We start from the raw sequence: 18,920 nt of genomic DNA on the forward strand, positions 1-18,920 counted from the left end.
CTTCTTTGTAAGAGACCCAAAATACGTCTAAGGGTGCACGAAAAGTCAGGACTGCAGAACAAAGGCTCTGTGTTTGAAATTTTAATGTGCACATTAAAAAAAGCCAAGAAATACGACCGTAATCTGGGTGAGATTAGACAAAACCAGGAAGGTGATAAAATAGCAGAAGGAAGTGCCTTTCAACAGAAGAATTTTAGGCTTTATATGAGAGACCTTAGCTCTAAAAATGACAGTGGCAAGCAGCCATAGTCAAGGCAAAACTTCATGGTTAAAAGACAAAGGGCATTTTTTAAAGTTATTTCCATTTTCTCCCTCTGAAAAGGGTTTTTTCATTTGCTCAGTTAACTATGAAATTTTACTATATTTCCCAAATGATCTTGACCACATACCATGTAAGTAACCAGGAATGAAGTCCTCCCAATTTGAATTTCTGAAACAGCTACGAGTTGAAGGTACACCTAGTGCAGCCTCATATTCCAAAGGGTCAGTTAAAAACAACCTCTGGGGCTTCCCTGGTGGCGCGGTGGTTGAGAATCTCCCTGCCAATGCAGAGGACACGGGTTCGAGTCCTGGTCTGGGAAGATCCCACATGCCGCGGGCTGCGGAGCAACTGGGCCCGTGAGCCACAACTACTGAGCCTGCACGTCTGGAGCCTGTGACCTGCAACGGGAGAGGCCGCGATAGTGAGAGGCCCGCGCATCGCGATGAGGAGTGGCCCCCGCTCGCCACAACTGCAGAAAGCCCTCATACAGAAACGAAGACCCAACACAGCCAAAAATAAATAAATAAATTAAAAAAAAAAAAAAAAAACTTCTGAAGAGCAACAGCCTTTAAAATGTATTTGCCAAAAAGCAAGCATCCCATTTTAAGTTCAAAGTTTTATCTGTTCTGTTTGCCGACACTTAAAAGGTGAATTTTGGGGAGATGTTGGATTGTCGAGTCCCATGGGGCAGATGTTTTTTTTTATCAGTAAGGACCCTGAATGCCTGGGTCTGCTCACCTGGGCCTCCTGCACCCAGCATCCCCGGCCAGATCCTTGTTTTCATTGTTGACCCACCTAAGAGACGTTGTGTGGTTGAAAAACACATAGGACTAAATTATATTTAATTTTTCCATATGCAATTAAATAACTCGAGTATATCATTTTTTACCTGTCTGTCTGGAATTCTCAGGGCCTGAAGGGTTTTAAGATAATTTTTCAAGGATGGGTAAACTCAGAGTACTTACATGTTTCCCAAGTAAAGAACTTACTTTCTGTTTCCAAAAATATCAAATGCTCTGAGCACCATCACATTCTTTATCTTTTTTTTTCCAGGCAGGATCAGAGTGGGCTGGGATAAAGGTAAAGTTCCTCCTTATAGTGAGGTACACTACACTATGAATCTTTCAATGTTGTGATTAATCGCGCCAGACTTTAATGAGAGATGCCTGGGATTGATTACTTCGGTAAGGATTGGGGAAGGTAATTGGGACATGTTTGCGTTTTAGAAAGATGTGTGTGGGAGAGGGAGGTTTAGAGGGTCAAGACAGGAGGCAGAAAGACAAATTTGGAATTCGATGCAGGTCAAAGACAAGGGTCCAAGCTATGATGGTAGAAGTGGAGATGGACAGGGAGAAGTGGTCAGATTCAGATATAAAAAGAGATAGAATTGGCAAGACAGCATCTTTACCCTTGTCCTAGTTACTACTGCTGTGTAACAAGCCAGCCCCAAACCTAGAGGCATAAAACAACCCTTCTGGGACTTCCCTGGTAGCGCAGTGGTTGGGAATCTGTCTGCCAATGCAGGGGACATGGGTTCGAGCCCTGGTCTGGGAGGATCCCACATTCCGCGGAGCGACTAAGCCCGTGAGCCACAGCTACTGAGCCTGCGCATCTGGAGCCTGTGCTCCGCAACAAGAGAGGCCGCGATAGTGAGAGGCCCGCGCACCGCGATGAAGAGTGGCCCCCACTCGCTGCAACTGGAGAAAGCCCTCGCACGGAAACGAAGACCCAACACAGCCAAAAATAAATAAATAAATAAATAAATTTATTTAAAAAAAAAAAAAAACCCTTCTGTTATGTTGATGGATCTTGTGGGTGTGGAATTAGCACTGGGCACAGCAAGGATGGGTTGTCCCTGCTCCTTGATGTCCGAGGCTTCAACTGGGGCGATTCAAAGGCTGGGAGGCGTGGGGGGCAACTGGATGGCTGGGGGCTGGAATCATCTGGAGGCATCTTCACTCACTGTTTGGCAACTGACGCCCGTTTTCAGCCAGGACCTCAGCTGGGGCTGACAGCCAGAACACCTACGTGTGGTCTGGGCTTCCTCACAGTATGGTGGCCTCATGTAAGGTCTTTGACATGATGTCAACTCAGCGCTCCAAACACAAGTGTTCCAGTGAACAAGGCAACAGCTGCATAGCCTTTTATGACCCAGCCTTGGAAGTCATTTAGTGTCATATGTCACATTAGTTACAAGTGAGTCATAAATTTGCCCAGACTCAAGGAGTGGGGGTGATTTGCACTCCATCTCTTGATGGGGTGACAAGGTTCCAGAAGGGCATGTGGGCCAGGAGCTCTTGTTGTGGCCATCTTCGTGAAATACAATCTGCCACAATCATCAACCATTCTCTCTGCAATGACTGAGTGCCAGCGCATGTAATCCCCACAGTGACGAGACAGGTGTTATCAACTCATTTCACAGGCTTAGTGAGGTTGAGTGACTCGTCCAAGGGTATTAGGCCAATGAATGAAAGACCCAGAACCAGGGGGTCTGACTCCGAAGTCCCTTTCCTTATCCATTCTCCGGTTGTAAGTGATTATGGGGGTCTGAGGACAGGAAAAGTAGAAGTCAGGACCCACACATTGGACAATGAAGGGAGAACAGGAGAAGGGACAGGCTTTTGTTGTGGCATCGAGGTGAGGCCAGTGCTGGAACCCTGCAGAGATGCCCAGGACAGAGTCAAATGTCTGGACCAGAAGTGCCCAGAGAGCCAGAATGGGAGCTATCAGCTGGGAAGAGGGTGTGGAGGTGGAGGGAGAGGAAGCCGCTGAGCACTGAGGTCCAGAAAACACCAGGCTGTTCCCTGGAGAGGACCGGAGAACGGGGCGCTGGGCATGGATTGGCGGTTGGGTCAGACGAGAGGCCGGGGCCGGAAGCACTGAGACCATGGAAGTTAGGCTGATGGAGGACCCAATAGGAACGCAGACTGTCATTGTAGAGCCACGAGTCTGATCCCCAAAAATCTATCATCTGAAAATACCGTACTAAGTGAAAGAAGCCAGGCACAAAAGGCCACATGTTATATGATTCCATTTATCTGTGAAATGTCCGGAGTCGGCAAATCCATAGAGATAGAAAACTGGGGCTGTGCGGAGGAGGGAATGAGCCTGGGGTTTCCTCCGGGAGTGATGAAAACGTCTGGAACTAGACAGTAGCGATGGTTGCACAACATCCTGAATGTACTAAATGGCCACTAAGAGTAAAGTTTGTGTCATGTTTTATGACAATAAAAAAAAAAATCATCCCATATCCATAAAGGGAAAAATGGATAAATTGGACCTCATTAAAACTAAAAAGATTTGCTCTGCAAAAGACCCTGATAAGGCGATGAGGAGACATCTCACGGACTGGGAAAAATTATTTGCAAATCACATAGCCAACAAAGGACTCGTATTGAGCATACAGAATTTTCAAAACTCAACAGTAAAAAAAAAAAAAAGTGGGCCACTTGGATCCAGTGAAAAGGGCGTGGAGGAGAAATGCCTTTCCACGGCTCTCTTTAACAAGAAGTCTGTGCGATTATCTGACTGATGTCTGTGTATCCCCAATTAGAGCCCAGAAAATCAGTTACTAGGCCTGGTTTTGCTCACTATGTGTCCCATGTCTGGCCCAGGGCCCAGCACATAGTAGAAGCAGAATAAATATGAATGAATGAATGAACGAACCAATAAGCAGGAGCAGGGACCTGGTAAGTGCTGGCCAAATGGACCTAGAACCTCTAAAGTATGATGACTGGAGATCCTATTGAACACAGACCCCCCCAAAACAGCAACGAGGAGCACATTCATTCACTCATTCATTCGGTGAATATTTGTTGAGCACCTACTGTGTACCAGACTCTGTTTTAAGCATATGAAATACATCGATGATCAAAACACACAACAATCCCTGCACTCTTGGAACATAACTTTACACTACATGAAAAGACAAGGCATTATTCACAACAGCCGAAAAATGGTCGCAACCCAAGTATCCATGGATGGATGGATGGATAAACACAATGCGTCCATCCATCCAACAGAACACTCTTCAGCCTTAGAAAGGAAGGAAATTCTGACACCTGCTACAACGTAGACGAACCTTGAGGACATTACGCTAAGTGAAATAAACCAGACACGAAAGGACAAACACTGTGTGATCCCACTTCTATAAGGTCCCTGGAGGAGCCAGATCCATAGAGACAGAAAGTAGAGGGTGGCGGGGGGCGGGGGGGCAGGGGGCTGGGGGAGGGGGAGGGGAGTTAGTGTGTAATGGGGACAGAGTCTCAGTTTGGAAAGATGAAATGAGTTCTGGAAATGGATGGTGGTGATGGCTGCACAACAATGTAAGTGCACTTAATGCCGCTGAATTGGATGCTTAAAACCGGTTAAAATGGTAAATTTTGTGTTAAGTGTGTTTTACCACAATTAAAAACATTCTAATAATAAGGGCTGTGGAGAAAGGAAATTTGTGAAGGAGATTACCATTTTAAGGAGGGCAGTCAGAGTCTTGTTCATACTTCTATTCATATTCAATTGACAGGAGTATTTTTAGCTGCTCTTGAGAGATAGAATGGCATTAAAAATTATTGAGGCGAGAATATTTGTGCAAAGAAGATCACTTAAGGGAATTCCCTGGCGGTCCAGTGGTTACGACTCAGCGCTCTCACTGCCGGGGCCGCAGGTTCCATCCCTGGTCCGGGGAAATAAGATCCCACAAGCCACGTGGCGGCGTGACCAGAAAACCTAAAAATTAAAATTAAAAAAATTAAAAAAAAAGAGATCACGGGACTTCCCTGGTGGTGCAGTGGTTAAGAATCCACCTGCCAATGCAGGGGACACAGGTTCCAGCCTTGGACCGGGAAGATCCCACATGCTGCAGAGCAACTAAGTCCGTGCGCCACAACTACTGAAGGCCGTGAGCTCTACAGCCCATGCTGCGCAACTACTGAGCCCACGTGCTGCAACTACTGAAGCCCAAGCGCCTAGAGCCCGTGCTCTGCAACAAGAGAAGCCACTGCAATGAGAAGCCAGCACACCGCAAAGAAGAGTAGCCCCCGCTCACCGCAACTAGAGAAAAGCCTGCGTGCAGCAACGAAGACCCAACACAGCCAAAAATAAATAAATAAATAAATAAATAAATAAATAAATATTTTTAAAAAAGAGAGAGATCACTTTATTTATATCCTTCTGTTATCCAGCATAAAGGGTGGTGAAGATTCTGGATATTCAAGAGCTATGTCTTACACTGTTGAAACATTTCCCCGAACCTTTCTGTTGAAAATAAGTATAAACTGGGAAATCATACCACTGACCTGCCTTGATAAACATACTACACTTAACTAAAGTACCTAATCTTTTTTTTTTTTTTAAGGAGCAAGACTTGAAGGGGGTGAAGGGCTGGGAAGCAGGTCAAAGAAGGAGGCATTTGGGGACAGACACAGAGGCTGCTGCAGCTGGAATCAGTCACACATGAGGCAGGAGAGGAGGTCAGGAAAGAACAGGGCACAGATGACACAGGACCTGGGAGGCACTGTTAGGGCTTGACTTTTAATCTACATCAGAAGGAGAGGAAGAAGCTTTTGTGCAAAACATCAGATCAATTTCCACAAAGCAACAAAGAAAAGATCCCAAAGCTCTGTTCCCAGGGCTGGTTTTAGCTTCTCACCCAGGGATGTTATGGTTTTTCCTGCTGCTTAATCCACACCAGAATCAGAGGCTCCTAGAAGAAAAAACTGGGGGCGAGGAGGGTTACAAGCTCTTAAGAAAACTTGATAAAAACTTAACAGACCATTGGTCCACATGACTAATATCTCAGTTTCAAGCATGAGCTCAGGGAAACCTGGGAGTTGTCTTGGCTTCTAAGGTACTAAACAACCCTATGCTTCGGGATAACTCCCCAACATAAATGAAACAAAATACAATGGGAACTTTCCTGGCTTTCAAGTGAATGCTTTCATCGTAGTTCTGAAGTCTCACATGTACTACTGAATTATTACGCAGATGTTAAAAGGCATGAGGTAGGTCTCTACCAACCGTGTGAAAAGATGTCCAGGATACATTATGAAATGGAGGGGGAAAAAAAGCAATTTTAAAGCAGTTTGCATTCATCTCATTTTGGTTTAAGAAAAAAACTATTTATGTGACTAGGTTTATAGTACATGCAAAATCAAAAAAATCCTCTGATATCAGTTAATATGGTTACATATGTGCTAGAATAACAGAGAACTTTCACATTCTATGTTATATACTTCAAAAGTGCTGGAATTTTAAAATACTGAGCATGTATTACTTCTGTAGTCAGAAAAGATAATAAAAATGTTTTCAATGGAATATCTAGAATACATAAATGTCTCTCAAAATTCAACAGTAAAAAAACTCTATACAATAAAAATAAACAAGAAATCTAGGGTAATTCCCTGGCGGTCCAGTGGTTAGGACTCAGCCCTTTCACTGCGTTGGCCTGGGTTCAATCCCTGGTGGGGGAACTAAGATCCCACAAGCCGCACGGTCGACCAAAAAAAGAAAAAGAAATCTGATTTAAACATGGGCAAAAGACATGCATAGATATATCACTGAAACGAATATAGAGATAGCAAACAAGCACATGAAAAGATGTTCAGCATCATTAGCCATTAGGGAAATGCAAATTGAGACCACAATGAGATATCACTATGCATTTGTCAGAATGGCTAAAATTAAAAATAGTGACAATACCAAATGCTGGTGATGATGTGGAGAAACCAGATCACACACCCATTGCTGGTAGGAATATAAAATGATATAGCCTCTCTGGGAAACAGTCTGGTGGTTTCTTACAAAACTAAATATGTACTGACCATATGGCATTTACCCCAGCAAAATGGAAATCTATGTTCACACAAAACCTGCGCATGAATGTTCATAGCAGCTCTATTTGTAGTAACTCAAAGTGGAAACAATAAAATTGTCCTAGAACAGGTGAATGGTTACACAAACTGTGAGTTATCTATACCATGGAGTATCATGCGCCAATAAAGAAATAAATGATTAACACAATGCAACAACTTGGATGAGCCTCCAGGGAATTATGCTGAGTTAAAAAAGCCAATATCAAAAAAAAAAAAAAAAGCCAATATCAAAAAGTTACATACTGTATGATTCCATCACAGAGACAGAAAGCAGATTAGAACTAGTGGTTGCCTGCCCATGGGGGGCAGGAAGAAAAGCAAGTGTGGCTAGAAAGAGATATCACAAGGGACCCTTGTGTGATAGAACCGTCCTGCCTCTTAATTGTGATGGTGTTTACATAAATCTACACGTGTGATAAAATTGCATACAGGCACACACACACACACACAAATGAGTAAAACTGGTGAAATCTGAATCAGTTCTGTAGATTTTATCAATGTCAATTTCCTAGTTATTATATGTTGCATTATCTACATATATGTTAACTATCTGTATAATAACGTATTATATTACTACAGTCATGCAAGATGTTACCACTGGGCAAAACTGGATGAAGGGTATAGGGTACCTCCCTGGACATTTTGGTAACTTCTCATGAATTTAGAATTATTATTTTTCCAAAGTTAAAAAACTCATATGGGGACAGATATAAAGTTCCTCTGGATTAAAAAAACCCACTTTCATCAAAAATTTTAAAATATTTCTTCCATTTTCACTTAACATATACCTTACGGGGATGGATTCTTTGGGACTTCAATGAATTATTTTAAACATATCTTTCAGCTTGTATGTCAAAAAAAGTTCCATCATCCAATCTGATAGATTTTTATTGGATAACTCAGGACATCTGTATTTACCACAGTTTCACAAATTATAATCTATAAACCACCTGGTATGCATGAAAAGATGCAGATTCTGGGGCCCATCCAACCCTTCTAAATTGGGCTATCTGGAGATAGGATCTGGCCGTCTGCACTTGTATTAAGCGTTTTCAGTGATTCTTAGGATCAGTCAAGCTCAAGAACCACTGGTACAGTTTATGAAACTGAAGTTAGAGCTCCAAATAAAACAACTATTTTGCATGGTTTAGAAGAAAACACTAGAGAGTTGGTTAAAGTGACAGTGACCTTATATAATTTTCTGACATTAAAAAGAAAACAAGTCTTCAAAATGTCAAATACAAAAATGGATCCTAGGAGAATAAAAGTCTCCAAAGGGTAATAATTTACAAACTCCAGATCTAGGAATGTCACTGAAATTCAATTTCATTTATTGAATTTCATATATGTCCACTGTTCTGGCATGTAAAGAAGAAAATACCGCAAGGTGGGGGGGGGGGAGGGGCAGTTGGGCTAATAATCTGCCATTCTAGCATGGTCCCAGGGGCCAGTATGGTCCATCAGGCTGGCTGAAAACAGCCCAGATGTGCATCAACTAATGAATAGGAAAACAAATTTTGGTATGTCCATGCAATAGAATATTATTCAACCATAAAAAAGAATGAAGTACTGGGACTTCCCTGGTGGTCCAGTGGTTAAGAATCCGCGGCCCAATGCAGGGAACACAAGTTGTTCCCTGGTCGGGGAACTAAGATCCCACATGCCACGGGGGAACTAAGCCCGCACCAGAACTACTGAGCCAGCATGCTCTGGAGCCCACACACTGCAACTAGAGAGAAGCCTGCGTGCCGCAATGAAGATACTGCGTGCCACAACTAAGACCCGACACAGCCAAATAAATAAATAAATAAATATGACAAATAAATAAAAGGAACATGTCTCTAAAAAAAAAGAATGAAGTACTGATAAGTGCTAGAATATGGATAAGCCTTGAAAACATTATGCTAAGTGAAAGAAGCCAATCACAAAAGGTCATGTATAATATGATTCCATGTGTGTGAACTATCCAGCATAAGTCAATCCACAGAAAAAGAATGCAGATTGGTGGCTGCCAGTAGGGTGGGGGGAATGGGGAGCAATGGTTTAATGGGTACAAATTTCCTTTTGGGATGATGAAAATGTTTTGGAACTAGATAGAGGTGGCATTTTCACAACATTGTGGATGTTCTAAATGCCACTGACTTGTTTACCTTAAACAAGTTAATTTATGTTATGTAAATTTTACCTCGATTAAAAAAAAAATTTTAACAACAATGTAAGGGAAAATAATTTGGTAAGCAAAGTAATCTGAGTATCAGGATCAACTGAAAAGATGCTTTGTAGACGGAAAAAAATTTTGTTTAAGGAAGGCATATGCTTATGCCTCAATCCTCCCAAACCAAAATTAAACACATGCCTTTAGCCCTAAATAATTCTATAAGACATTAAAGCTCAGTTTAAATTAATTTCTTCGAACTTCTCCTAGTTTTATTTGAAATGCAAAACAGAAATATTGACAGACTGACCAAACTGATAGTTTATTAAAAGTTGAGTTCTGTTAGGTAAGATGGCTGGTCAAATCAAGAAAGCTGAGGAGGGCTTCCCTGGTGGCGCAGTGATTAAAAGAATCTGCCTGCCAATGCAGGGTACACGGGTTCGATCCCTGGTCCAGGAAGATCCCACATGCTGCGGAGCAACTAAGCCCGTGCACCACAACTACTGAGCCTGCGCCCTAGAGCCCGCGAGCCACAACTACTGAGCCTGTGCGCCTAGAGCCTGTGCTCCGCAACAAGAGAAGCCACCACAGTGAGAAGCCCGCGCACCGCAATGAAGAGTAGCCCTCGCTCGCCGCAACTAGAGAAAGCCTGCGCACAGCAACAAAGACCCAACGCAGCCGAAAATAAATAAATAAATAAATAAGTTTATAAAAAAAGAAAAAAGAAAGCTGAGGAGCCCAAACTCTAACAAACAGAAAGCAGGGACACTAAAAACTTGGCCAAAAACACAAATGCCGTTTAAAGTAGTTTTTTTAAATGTTTTTGGCCACACCATGTGGCATGTGGTATCTTAGTTCCCCAACCGGGGATCAAACCCATGTCCCCTGTATTGGAAGCGGAGTCTTAACCACTGGCCCACAAGGGAAGTCCCTAAAGCAGGTTTTATGTGGGAATTCCCTGGCGGTCCAGTGGTTAAGACTCCACGCTTCCACTGCAGGGGGCACGGGTTCGATCCCTGGGCGGGGAACCAAGATCCCACATGTTGCATGGTGTGGCCAAAAAATAAAGTAGTTTTGGGGTCTCCCAGCAGGCCTTAAAGTTACTGTCCAAATAAATTCAGCAGACTTTCTTCAAGATCATTTACGAGGGATTTCCCTGGTGGCGCAGTGGTTAAGAATCCGCCTGCCAATGTAGGGGACACGGGTTCAAGCCCTGGTCTGGGAAGATCCCACATGCTGCGGCAACAACTAAGCCCGTGAGCCACAACTACTTAGCCTGCGCTCTAGAGCCCATGAGCCACAACTACTAGCTCGCATGCCGCAACTACTGAAGCCTGCACGCCTAGAGCCCGTGCTCCGCAACAAGAGAAGCCACCTCAATGAGAAGCCCGCTCACCGCAACGAAGACCCAACGCAGCTGGAAAAAAAAAAAAAAAAAGACCATTTAAGAGTTGTCTGTGATCTCCAACTCTGCAATTGGCCATGGCTGGGAAGGAGTGAGGCTGGGCCACCTGCCCAGGCAGCCTGCCATGAAAACCCACACACTTAGGCTGGTAAGCACCCAGACATTGTTGGTTGACTGCGTACATAACCTTTTTAGTTTTACCTTTTAAATATTTCTAACAGAATTTACTTATTTCACGTACTTCTGATTCTCATCCCCAACTATTCATCACGAACCTTCCCCTCGTGGTATTTTCTCTTTAACCACCAACGATCATGCCAATAGTAACCGGATCTGAACTTTGGCAGTAGAACAATGCTTCCTGGTGACCCCAATGTACACACATAGTATTGAGGACATATCTGCATGTGGGATTAGCAACTATGAGACTGAAAATTAGTTTTTGATCTAATTTTAACCGGTTTGCTAGTAGAAAGTTTAAAAAGAAGTCTTAACACAATTAGAGCTAGCTAGTAAAACTCTGATTTCCTATATTTAAAGGAATTTAAGCTCTCAAGTAGACGGTGACTCTACTCCCGATTGTCTCTGCTGCTGGTTGGGTGTCTAGCATGTGCCAAGTTCAGACAAAGTACTTTGCATGCTTTAGCAGCCAAGGTCCTCCACAATGGCCTAAGGACGGGAACATTACCGACACCGTAATGAAGACAGCTGAGAGGTTATGTGCCTTGCCAGGGTCACCCAGGAGTAAGTAAGTGGTGGAGGCAGGATCCAGATCCTGGTCTGAATGGCAGCCCCCCCTGCAGTCTTCCTGCAGAGGCCCCTGAACATAGAGCTTCATACTGGCTAACGTACTGTGTGTGTGTGCGTGTGAACTTTTCTTTTATTGTGACAAAATATCCAAAATGTAAAATTTACCATTTTAACCATTTTTTAAGTGCGCACTTCAGTGGCATTAAGTACATTCACATTGTCGTGCAACCATCACCACCAACCATCTCCAGAACTTTGTCATCTTCCCAAATGGAAACTCTGTCCATCCCCCCTCCCCAGCCCCTGGCACCCACCCTTCTACTTTCTGTCTCTGTGAATTTGACTACAGTAGGTACCACAATCTAAATGGAATCATACAATAGGTGTCCTTTTGAGTCTGCCTTATTTCACTTAGCATAATTTTTTTCAAGGGTGTGTTTGTGTTTAAAGTTAAAAAAGCAACCGCAGGCACTTCCCAAAGGAAAATACTCTGTTTACCTGCAACCTTTGAAGACAAAGCCTGACTCTGGGGGTTGCCACCAGAGTTGAAGGAGGCTGACACCTGCACCCCTAAAACAATGGGGAGAGCGCCAAGACCAAGTGATTCCCAAAGACAGAGAAATGGATCAGACCCAGTGAGCTAAGCCAGCAGATGTACAGGGTTGACCCAAAAGAGGTTAGTGGACTCTTTCTTTAACTTACATTTTGGGGGATGCCTTTCTGGGTCAGGTATATGCTGTTAATCATTGATGAAGGTAAACTTTCTAGTTTAAAAAAAAAAGAAATCTTGGTTCTAGAAAAGAATTCACCGTTCATAGAGGTCCATAGAAATTCTCAGTTTTTCTTCTTTCCTTTTCACCCCAGAGAGCTTCATTGAACAGAAGCAGCGCCTGTCTTTCCTAGATTCAAGCTATTTAACAAGCAGCTATTTTTGCTAATCTTTTGGATTACTCTTTCTAATTGCCTGAGAAACGACACCTTAAAAAGGAAAAATTTCTGCCTTAGAACTTATACCAGGTTGAAAATAGTCATGATCAGTTAAAAAAAAAATAATGTTGCGTAAGTACCCAAACGATTTACCTTAAAAACTGGTCCAACTGGCTAAAAGTAACCTCTAAACAAATAACAAAACCTGGACGAGGACCCGTGGAAGAACCAGAGCCAACAGATTCTTCAGAAGTGAGGCTAGAGGATTGACCAGCTCTTGGCTTAGTTTGATCTGGTGCAAAGATCAAAGGCTGGTGCAGGTCCCTAAAGACAACAGCAACAAAAGCAAAAATAAACAAATGGGCCACATCTAACTCAAAAGCTTCTGCACAGCAAGGGAAAGCATCCACAAAATGAAAAGGCAACCTCCAAAATGGGAGAAAATATTTGCAATCAGCCATCTGATAAGGGGTTAATATCCAAAAGATGTAAAGAACTCACACAATTCAATAGAGTAAAAAAAAAAAAAAAAATCTGATTTAAAACTGGGCACAAGGGGCTTCCCTGGTGGTCCAGTGGTTAAGAATCCACCTTCCAATGCAGGGAATGTGGATTTGATCCCTAGACGGAGAACTAAGATCCCACGTGCCTCGGATCAACTAAGCCCGCGCACCACAACTTCTGAGCACTCGAGCCACAACTGGAGAGGCTGTGTGCTGCAACGAAGATCGCATGCAACTAAGACCCTACGCAGCCAAAAATAAATAAATAAATATTTTTAAAATTCGAAAAAATAAAACTGGGCACAAAAACTGCATATACATTTTTCCAAGGAAGATATACAAATGACCCACAAGTACATAAAAGGGGCTCAGCATCACTCATCATCAGGCAAACGCAAATCAAAACCACAATCAGATATCACCTCACATCTGTTAGGATAGCGATTATCAAAAAGGCAAGAGATAACAAGCATTGGCGAGGATGTGGAGAAAAGGGAACTTTTGGACACTGTGGGTAGAAATGTAAATTGGTGCAGCCACTGTGAAAAACAGTTTGGAGAGTCCTCAAAAGAATTAAAAATAGAACTAACATACAATCCAGCAATCCCATTTCTGGGTATATATCCAAAGGACGTTTAAACAGGATATTTTAAAAAAGATATCTTCACTACCATGTTCATCGCAGCATTATTCACAATAGCCAAGATACGGAAACAACCTAAGTGTCCATCAACAGATGAATGGATAAAGAAGATGTGGTGTATATACAATGGAATATTATTCAGCCATGAGAAAGAAGGAAATCCTGTCATTTGTGACAACACAGATGGACCTTGAGGGCACTATGTTAAGTGAAATAAGCCAGAGAAAGACAAATATGGCATGATATCACTTACGTGTGAAATCTAAAAAAAAAAGTCAAACTCATAGAAATAGAAAGTAGAAGTGGTTGCCAGGGGCTTGGGGGTGGGGAAAATAGGGATCCTCCCCGTGGGCCTCTGAAGCAACAGGGTGGGAGGTGACAGTCTTGGCCCTTTTGTGGCACACCCTCTAGGAAGCACAAAACAATCCTTCAAGGCACCCTTTCCTCGAGAAGCAGAGTGCTCAGAAATGGGGGCCCCAGGTCTGCAGACAACCCTACAGGTGATATGTCCATTGGGTCCAAGGGTGTCCACCTCATCTCAGGCTGCTACAACACAAGACCATAGACTGGGAGGTTTAAACAACAGACATTTATTTCTCATGGTTCTGGAGGTTGGAAGTCTAAGATCAAGGTGTTGGGAGATTCGGTTCTCGGTGAGGGCCCTCTTCCTGGCTTACAGACGGCCACCCTCTTGCTGTGTCCTCCCATGTCAGAGAAAGAGAGAGACAGAGATTGAGAGAGAGAGAGAGAAAATTCCAGTTTCTTCCTCTTTTTATAAAGACATTAATCCTATCATGGGGGCTGTACCCTCAGGACCTCATCTAAACCTCATCTAAACCTAATTGTCTCCCAAAGGACCCACCTCCAAATATCACATGGGGGTCAGGGCTTCAACATATGAATTTGGTGGGCACACAATTCAGTCCATGACAGAGGGTTAAGGTCTGTGGCTGGGGAATCAGAGGGTGGTCAGGATTTGGAGGCAATCCAAATAAGAGAATAAGGGCGTCCTTGGTGGCACAGTGGTGGCCAATGCAGGGGACAGAGGTTCATTCAAGCCCTGGTCCGGGAAGATCCCACATGCCGCGGAGCAACTAAGCCCGTGCACCACAACTACTGAGGCTGTGCTCTAGAGCCCGCGAGCCACAACTACTGAAGCCCGCATGCCACAACTACTGAAGCCCGCCCTCCTAGAGCCCGTGCTCCGCAGCAAGAGAAGCCACCGCAATGAGAAGCCCGTGCACCGCAACGGAGAGTAGCCCCCGCTCACCACAACTAGAGAAAGCCCGCGCCTAGCAACGAAGACCCAATGCAGCCAAAAATAAATAAATAAATTAGAAAACAAACAAAAAAACACAAATAAGAGAATAAGAGAAAGAGGCATAGACAGAAGCAGAGGCAGAGGCAGAGCAGAGACAGAGACAGAGACAGAGAGGGCTCAAAGGTCTTCTCATAACCAAGTAAGAAAGGAAGCCGGGGGCCACCAGCCACTTCATCGAGCTCTATCTCTCAAGATCCCAGAAACTTTGTTATTTCTCCTTTCAAAAAAATTTTTTAAAGTTTTTATTGTGGTAAAATACATAACACGAAATTTACCATGTTTAAGCACATAGTTCAGGGGCATTAAGCACATTCACACTGTTGTTCAACCATCACCACCAACATCTCCAGGACTTGTTCATCTTCCCAAACTGAAACCCTGCCCCCATTAAATAATAACTCCCCATCCCCAACCCCAACCCCATTTTCTCTTTCTTGCTACCTTGCGTTCTCCTTTCTCTTCACAGTAATTACAGTGACATCTTCAAGATGACAAGCACTCATGTTTGGGGGGATGACCAGGAAGTGGGGAAACTGTGTCTGATCCGAAGATGGGAATCTCAAGAAATCAGAGTCAGTGCTGGCAGCTCAGAAGGGAAGGACAGCAGGCTGGATCCCAAGAAACCTGGAAGGAAGTGGGAAAAAGGGGGTCAGCCAGCGACCGGCCGGAAGTCTGGGGGACCCTAGGGGCCAGATGGGGTTCAGGGACCCAGAACCACGGGGAAAACGTCGGGCTGCAGCCACCCAGGGAGCGGGAGGGAGCAGGAGAGCTGACTGGGCCTCATCCCCACCATCTGAGACACTTTCATTCTCACTCTAAGTGCTCCCAGTAATTTTCTGTCCAGCTTGGTAGCAATACACCCACTTAAGAGCAAATCCAATTAACGTGGCTTTCCCCCATTTGTCATCTTAAATGGGGTCTTGCTTCCATTAGAACTCATAATGAATTACTTCAAGCAGCAAAGCAAAAATCTGACTCTCATTTCTTATTCTCAGTTTGTTTTAAACAATTGGGTGGTGGTGATAAGGGTCTTTCTTGGGCAAAGAACCGAGGATGGCAAGGCGGCCTCGGGTGCTAAGGGCTGCGGTGGGAGCTGGCCATCAGCCACAAAGGGGAGGACTTGGACTTGGATGATGTGGTGAGGGCACAGGAGCCACTGGGCGAGGCGATGGGTACAGGCCAGGGTACAGGCGGGACCAGACTTTCAGCCTGCCTGCTTTTATAGAGCAGACGTATTTAATGGCTGGATTCATCTGAGACTGGAGGGCTTTGGATCTTATGAGTTGGAAGGACAAGGGGTTTAGGGGTGCTCCGGTCTCTGCCCAGGGCAGGGAGGTGAAATCCTGCTCCTCCAGCCCAGGTACTGCATCACAAACGTGCATGTTGCAAACTGCAGCTCCTAGGGCAGGCCTGGCCGGCTCACCGCAGGGGCTCGGCAACTCTTCGTGAACCAGTTAGCTGGGACTGAGAAGGGGCTCCTGTGATAAAAGCATCCATCCAAGGAGCTGGCGGTATAGTAAGCAAGAGTCTGAGAGCCGCTTCCAGCACTTTCCGGCATGCCTCCATCCCCCTCCCCCACCCCCGGGAGATTTCTCAGCACTCACAGGCAGTCTGGCTTGAGTGTCACTTTTCTCCCCAACCCATGGATGTGCCAGGTCGACTCCTGTCTTGTTTATCCTTAGACTCTGACACAGTTGCAATGAAATGAAGACATTCGCTTCGTATTGCAAATCCTGGAAAACCAAAATTACTGTTACCAAACGCTTGGAGCCCTGGCCTGTCGGCTTCGGTCTGCTGTACGAAATTCTTAATCACCCGTTGGGCCAGTGAACCAAATTCTGTTGTCTGTTCTAATCGTTTGAAGGCTATGAGTGTGTTTCCCTAATGAGATGCCCTCACCCCTTTTATGAGCCTCACGGAGCCCAGGACAGAGTTCAAGCAGATGGAGGGTAGTATTACTCATACTTGACCATATTTTGTTCATGACATATAAACATCCAGGATCACCCAGATCTAGCCAGTCTGACTATTTTGCTGCATAGTTTCGAAGAGATGCCGTGCTTTCAGATTGAAGAAAGTAGGCTTAGAATAAGTGCTCTGATGTTCTATTGTGAAATAGGAGAAGGACTGTCCTTCCCAGCCCATCTCCCGGGGACATTGCAGGCCTGGCAGGAAAGCATTCACTTCCTGCCCACGACTGTGAGATGCATTATGTCACAGCGGGGATAACTTCCAAATCCTATTTTTAGAGGTGATGAGGGGGAGGCCAAGTCCAGCCTTGAGCTGGAAGGAACCCAAGGGTTCCTCCGTGAGCCTGAAGGTCTAGGGGGCAACGGCCTCCAAGACCCGCCCCAATCCCTCACGCTGTCCTCTCTCACGTTTTGAGTCCCCACGTGGCTCTACTGGGCGTGGTACAGGATGTTCTCATGAATCATCTCAAGTCCATTGAACAGTCCCAGCACCAGTGCCAAGGTCGAGCTTTAAACCTGAGTCTGTATTTCCTTCACAGTGTGCTGAACTGTAGCACACACTCTTCTCCTAGAATCCCAGGCTGGGTGACAGCCTAGTACAAGATGACATGTTTCCAAAGGTGCAAGATTGAAAGAGACTTTGAAACTCATTGCTACTGGACAATAAAATGCTTAGAATTCAGCAAAGAAAGGCCAAGGGATCTTCGTTTTAAAATATAGTTTCACTCTGATTCAAAAAGATACATGCACCCCAACGTTCATGGCAGCACTATTCACAATAGCCAAGACACGGAAGCAACCTAAATGTCCATCAACAGAGGAATGGATAAAGAAGATGTGGTGTATATATATATATATACAATGGAATATTACTCAGCCATAAAAAAGAATGAAATAATGCCACTTGTAGCAACATGGATGGACCTAGAGATTATCATACTAAGTGAAGTAAGTCAGACAGAGAAAGACAAATATCCTATGCTATCACTAATATGTGGAATATTAAAAAATGATACAAATGAACTTATTCACAAAAGAGAACTAGACCCACAGACATAGAAAACAAACTTATGGTTACCAAAGGGGAAAGGTGGGGAGGGATACATTAGGAGCTTGGGATTAACAGATACAAACTACTATATATAAAATTGAAAAACAAAAAGGATTTACTGTACATCACAGGGAACTATAGTCAATATCCTGTAATAAACTAATAAACCATAATGGAAAGTAATATGAAAAAGAATATATATGTATGTATGTATAACTGAATTACTTAGCTGTACACCTGAAACTAACACAACATTGTAAATCAACTACACTTCAATTAAAAATTTTTTAATTAAAAAATAAAAATTAAATTAAAATAGAGTTTAAAATTTTCAAAATTGTGTGAAATAAAGACAAAGAGAGGATGCCAGTCTCTGTCACAGAAGGCCTTCCATGCACGTGGCCCTTGTTCAACTTTCACGTCTTTCATTCAGAGAGAACGACGACTGCCCTCGTTGTGAAGGTGAATTTTATGTGTCAGCTTTACTGGGCCCAGGGATGCCCAGATAGCTGGTGAGACATTATTTCTGGTTGTATCTGTGAGGGCGTTTCTGGAAGGGATTAGCATCTGTATCAGCAGACTGAAAAAAGATGGGCTCAAACTGGGCTGGCATCATCCAATCCACTGAGGGTCTGGATAGGACAAAAAGGGCAGAGAAAGGATATTTTCAACCCCTTCCTGAGCTGGGACATCCATCATGTCCTACCCTCAGACATCCAAGCTCTGGTTTCTGGTCCAGGAGCGTTAAGCCACCCACTTTCCCAGTTCTCTAGCTCACAGACGGCACATATCATAGCATATCTCAGCCTCCATAATTACATGAGCTGATTCCCATAGTAAATCTCCTCTCCTGTATCCACGTATATCCTACTAGTTCTGTTTCTCTGGAGAACCCTGACTGATACACTTGTGAATAAGATTAAAAGGCAGAGATTAAGACAATCCCTTTTTGTAAACACTTACAGAAAAACATGTGCAAACTCGTGATCTTTTTCCCCCCCTCACTTCAAGAGAATGGGGTGTTTGCCTTATATTGATGGGTGTTAAAAGTAAAAAAAAATCAC

This window comes from Eschrichtius robustus, chromosome 16 (genome assembly GCF_028021215.1).
Source record: "Eschrichtius robustus isolate mEscRob2 chromosome 16, mEscRob2.pri, whole genome shotgun sequence".
NCBI lineage: Eukaryota > Metazoa > Chordata > Mammalia > Artiodactyla > Eschrichtiidae > Eschrichtius > Eschrichtius robustus.